Raw genomic sequence first — 6000 nt, 5'->3', positions numbered from 1 at the left:
ACAGCAGTTCTCAAAGTATGATCTACACAGTGGGTAGTGCAGTCTACCCACTAGGAGTCCACAAAATTCTTTCAGGGGAACGTCATGTCAAAATTATTTTCATAATAATAATAAGCAACCATTTGACTATTTCATTGGGCTGATATAGCACTTACAGTGCAAAAGCAATATGAGTTAATGAGTCAGACTCCTGGCACCTCTGTCTGAATCGGTCATTCATTCTGTACCTAGCATGGGGGGAGGTGTTGTTTCACTTAAGAATGTCCTTGATGACTCAATAAAAATATTAACTTTATTAACTCTCAATCCTTAAGTTCACTTTTTAAAAATATTTCATGTGACAAAATACACACAAAGCTCTTCTGCTCTATACCCAAGTACCGTGGTTGTCTCACGGAAAAGCACTTACAAGATTGATTTGGAGGTAAACCAGCTGGCCAGACATTTCAGTCCATAGAGAATGATAAGCCATTCACCCATCCAGCTAACATTCCTTAGACTTAATTTCCTTCTTAGTCTGGATTAGGGATAATCACCATCAGTAAATGATGCACTGGTGAGTTTTTAATCATTCTTTTTTATATAATAACAGTTTTATTGACATATAATTGGCATACTGTATAATTTAAAATATACAAATTTAAATAAACCATCACAAATTTAAAATATACAATTTAATAGTGTTTAGGCACAGAATTGTGCAACCATCACCATAATCAATTTTAGAATATTTTTATCACCTCAGAAAGAAACCCCCACAATCATTAGCAATCATTCTCCATTTCTTCAGTTCTAGGCAATCACTAATTTACCTTTTTCTATATAAATTAGTCTACGCTGGACATTTCACATAAATCACAGAGTGTCTGATCTTTTCTGACTAGTTTCATTCACTTAGCATGTTTCTGAGGCTCATCCATGTTGTAGTATGTATCAGTACTTTGTTCCTTTATATTGCCAAATAACATCTCATTGTATGGATAGACCACATTTTATTTATTTCACCAGTTGATGGAGATTTGAATTGTTTCCACTTTTTCACTATTATGATAATAACATCCTACTATTAATTTTATGTACAAGTTTTTGTGTGGGTTTTGTTTTCATTTCTCTTGAGTATATACATAGGAGTGCAATTGCTGGGTTATATGGTGATTCTATGTTTAACCTCTTGAGGAACTGCCAGACTGTTTTCCAAAGCAGCTATGCTATCATTTATAAAAGCTCTCAGCACTAATTTATTCACAAGTTTAGGAAATATTTATTGAAAACTCACTATGTCCAATTCCATGTGGTAGATATTAGTGATACAATGCCAAATAAAACAGAGTCTCTGCCATAATGGAGATTATAATTTATCAGGGAAGACAGACAAAATAATAACATTTGGGATAAGTATAGTGATAGGTAAAACACAGAGTATGTAGGACCAGGAAATAGAGGAACCTAACTTGCTTAGATGCCTGGTAAGACCTCCCTATGGAAGAAATGTTTTCACTGAAACTCAAGTGAAGGGATAATTAACTTGGCAAAGAAGGGGGAAAGCATTTGGTACAAAGGAACAAACTCATGTAAAATCCTAGAGGTAAGAGAGAACATGTTCTGCTTGAAAAACCAAGAGAAATTCAATGTAACTGTAAACTCTATAGTGTACAAGGTAAAAGTAGGTAAAAATTGAGTCTGGAGAAGTAGACAGGGAGCAATGCAGTGTTTTCAATAGAGCAGTAACACAATTAGTTTGTGTCCCTTAAAGAACACACTTGCTTCTATCTGGAGAATGGATTGGAGGGAGGCAAAACTAGAATATTGAAAGAAGCCTAGAGGTTATAGACAAAGATAGTTGAGAAGTTGTGATGGCCCAGACTACAGTAGTGGTAGTGGGCCTGGGGGCGTGGGATGAAATCAAGAAACATTTCGAGAGTAGAATCAATAGGACTGGTGATTGATTGCATATGGAGGGCAAGAGAAAGGGAAGTATCAGAATAGATTTTCTATTTAGGTACTGGATGGATGGTAATGCCATTTACTAAGACAGAGCTATAGGGAGTAGGCCAAATCATGATCCACAAGTCAATGAATGAAGAAGCATTTCCGGTATTATCACTACATGCGAGGCACTGGACTAGAGCTGTGAATATAAAACTAAATAAAATAAAGATGCAGTAGGCAGAATAATAATACCCTCAACATGTCCACATCCTAACCCCTTACGCCTTCAAATATGTTGCCTTATGTAGTGTACAGAAGAGTCAACATAGCAGTCCTAAACTGCTGTCCTTGAACAGACTGACTTGCAAGATTAGCCCTTGGAAATTTAGATTTTATAGGGTTCCCACTGTTAATTGAGAAGAGTGGCTCATGGTGCCTAAAAGGTCTGTGCAAACAATATGATTTATGATAAACACCTGCTTTCCTCCTGGGACTCTGAAGTTTTCGTACAAGGCAGACAAAGGATGACCATATGACCATCCCCAATAAAACCCAGGACACTGAGTCTCTAATGAGCTTCTCTGGTTAGCAGTATTTTACATGTGTTGTCACCACTCACTGCTGGAAGAATTAAGCACATTCTCTTTTACTCCACTGGGAAAAGACCCTTGAAAGCCTGCACCTGTTTTTCCTCTAGACTTTGCCCCACGAGCCGTTTCCCTTGGTTGACTTTGCTTTGTATTTTTTTACCTTAATAAATCATGGCTATATGATTATATGCTGAGATCTGTCCTCCTAGCAAAGCATCAAACCTGAGGGTGATCTTGGGGACCTCCAACGCATGTATTTGCAGATGCGATTAAGAGCCTTAATATAAGGAGATTGTCTTGGATTATAGGAGTGGACTCAAAATGTAATTGAAGGAGAAGTCAGAGTGATGTGATTACTGATTTTGAAGATGGAGGTATGGGTTGTAAGCCAAGGAATGCAGGCAGCCTCTAGAAGCTGGAAAAGATAACAAAATAGATTCTTCCATAACACCTCCAGGAGGAATCCTGTCAACACCTTGTGAAACTCATTTTGGGCTTCTGACCTCCAGCTCTGCAAGATAGTAAATTTGTGCTGTTTTAAGCTAATAAATTTGTGATAATTTGTTATAGCAGCACTAGGAAACTAATATAGATGCCTTAAAGGACCATGAATTCATATAGATGAGACAAATACATAAACTAAACCCATAATACTTTCCAATTTCTATTACAAGCTTTAACTATTGTGCACTATCCAGTTTACCATAACTGTTCTCTTCCCAAGGATAATGACAGTATTTATGAATAATCGGAAGTAAAGCCTTTCCACACTGCCCAGAGAGGTTCCATACAGTGTTATTCTGGGTTCCCATCATAACTTAAAGGGAAACTTTCACAAAGTCTGGAGCCATCGATGTCCTGTAAATGAAGTAGGATGACTTTAAATTTCTTGCAGCAGGAACCCACTTAGCGGGCACCCACCTCGACTTCCATACGCAAAAGGAAAAGTGATGGTATCTACATCATAAATCTGAAAAGAACCTGGAGAAAGCTTCTACTGCCAGCTTATGTCATTTGCCATCAAAAGCCTGGCTGATGTCAGTGTCGTACCATCCAGGAATAGTGGATAGTGAGCTGTGCTGAAGTTTGCTGCTGCCACTGAAGCCACTTCTGTTGTCTGCTTCCCTCGGGGGACCTTCACTAACCGGATCCAGGCAGCCTTCCAGGAGCCACAACTTACAGTGGGTACTGATCCGAGGGCTGACCACCCGCCTCTCACAGAGGTATCTTATGTTAACCTGTCTGCAATTGCTCTATGTAACACAGACCTCCTCTGTGCTCGTAGACATTGCCATCCTATGCAACACAAGGGAGCTCACTCAGTGGTCCTGAGGTGGGGGGTGCTGGCCCAGAAACTTCTGAGCATATGTGGCACCATCTCCCGTGAGCACTCACGGGAGGTCATGCCTGACCTCTGTTTCTACAGAGATCCTGAAGAGACTGAAAAGGAAGCGCAGGCTGCTGCTGAAAAGGCTGTGACCAAGGAGAAATTTCAGGGAGCATGGACTGCTCTAGTTTCTGAATTTACTGCTCCCCAACTCAAGGTTGCAGACTGACCTGAAGGTGCAGACACCCTCGGTGCCTATAGAGCAGTTCCCTGCTGAAGACAGGTCCACAGCCCCCACTGCTCAGGCCACTGAATGGGTAGGAACAACCAGAGGGGCCTTAAGCTGATCTTCCACAGACTCTTAGACAGAAGTGGAAATAAGGTTGATGGAAAATAAACAGTTTCTTAAAAAATAATAAAAGAAAGAAATAAAGAAAGTAAAATTTAAAGAGTTTGCTATAGGTTGACAAAAGTAGAATAAAATTGGCTCACTGGACGTTTCAACTTCTATCACACATAACAACACTGCAACATGAAAGTTTAAATGACAAACTGCTTTATCAAATCATGAACCAGAAAGCATAATATGTAGCTTTTAATGCCTGCTTTAAACATTTTGTGGGGGTGGAGGGAAAAAACCTAGCTGGCAGTGTATCAGATTAGAAAACTCTAGTCAGTTTTCCTGGTATAAAGTAGAAAGTAACATGATGTTAATTATTGTGAGACAGAGTTAATTGATGAACTGGCCAATAATACATATAAAACAAGGCTTCCACTACCAAGAAAACAGGTGTCTGCTTGCTGGGAAGGCAAAGTTAGACAATACAACCGCCTTTAATTTCACAGTCTGTGATTCTTCATAAAAAATTTAAAGATCAATTATGTCTCATCAGTGTTAGATCCAAGCCAAACTAAGTGATTTATGTACAAATACCCTCACAAATGGAGTAATTGTTGATGGAGTAACTTATCTTTATTAAATATGAACTCAAGAGATTATACCGGGAAGTAATTTACACTCATGCCTTTCTCTACACTTTTTAATACACCTCTACTTTCTGTTTTAATAACATACCCTTTAAATAACTAGGGGACAAGAGATATTGCTTTTATTTTAGAACTAGATTAAACACGGAAGTTTAATACAGTGATTCAGATGTGTTCATAAAATTCAGGTGATATTATATTTAATCCAGTTTTTCAAAATGAGAGCTTTCAGTGGAGCTGCACAGCAATGAAAATTCTAGTCCCCGAGAGTTGGCTTCATTTATTCATTACGCAAACATTCATACAGTATTTACTACTGCAATGAAGACATAGTACTGGGCATAGATGACTCAAGAACAGCCTCTGATCTCAAGGAGCTCAGAGTCTAATAGTGGAAACTGACACAGAACAGATAATTATGAATATGGGATGAAAAAATACAGTGATGGAGATATGCAATAGACAGGCGCCTAACCCAGCCTGGGGGTAACATACAAACATACTAGCCTTAGTAACTGAGACAGGAGTTGCTTAGGCTCCGGCAGGTGGGACTACCTCAGTAAAGACAAAAAGGGATTAAAACCACCTAGTGTGCCCAGGCAACCACAACAGTTGAAGCTGCTGGAGGGTGGATCATTTCTCTGATCACTACAGACCTGAGTTTGATTTGTCTCACAAATTATGCAATTCTTAACGAGTAATAGCTGAAGTATCATAACATAGTACACATTTGGTTAAGGAAAAGGTTATTTGAAACTCATTTCTGTTTTAATAGTACCATTTTGATAGATCCCGCTACACTACCCAATTCACTAAAACCGGTTAATGTTTGGAGTCAGCTTAATACTTTCCCCAATTTTTATTGCTGTCTTTTTACTGTATCCTGAGTGATTTTATATTTAAATGTTTAGTCAAAGAGAATCCTAAGCCTTCTTTTGCTATTTTTCTTGGCAATCTTAGATTAAACACCGCAAAAGAAAAATCCCTTGGAAATAATATTAAGTCCAAGAAGATCTGGGAACATAACCACATGCAGCCAAACACACCAATAGCATTTCTAAATCTTTATTGTCCCCCAGCTCTCATGTCACTCTGAGCTGTAAATGAGTTCAAGTGTATCTACAAAATCCACCCTGTGGAGACAATCGGATTACTAGAAATGTACTC

General features: G+C 38.6%; 1 pseudogene across 1 annotated transcript; it reads left to right on the top strand.

Moving 5' to 3' along the window:
- The first annotated feature begins 2058 nt into the window (after positions 1 to 2058).
- Positions 2059 to 4193, top strand: LOC308558710 (small ribosomal subunit protein uS2 pseudogene; annotated as a pseudogene). The gene is made up of 2 exons: positions 2059 to 2094; positions 3393 to 4193. The product of its transcript is annotated as a small ribosomal subunit protein uS2 pseudogene (transcript).
- Positions 4194 to 6000: the final 1807 nt, after the last annotated feature.

Source organism: Miniopterus schreibersii (genome assembly GCF_964146895.1).
Source record: "Miniopterus schreibersii genome assembly, chromosome: 6".
Lineage (NCBI taxonomy): Eukaryota > Metazoa > Chordata > Mammalia > Chiroptera > Miniopteridae > Miniopterus > Miniopterus schreibersii.
Note: the sequence above shows the minus strand (reverse complement) of the source record. Positions and strands in the feature narration are given on the sequence as shown.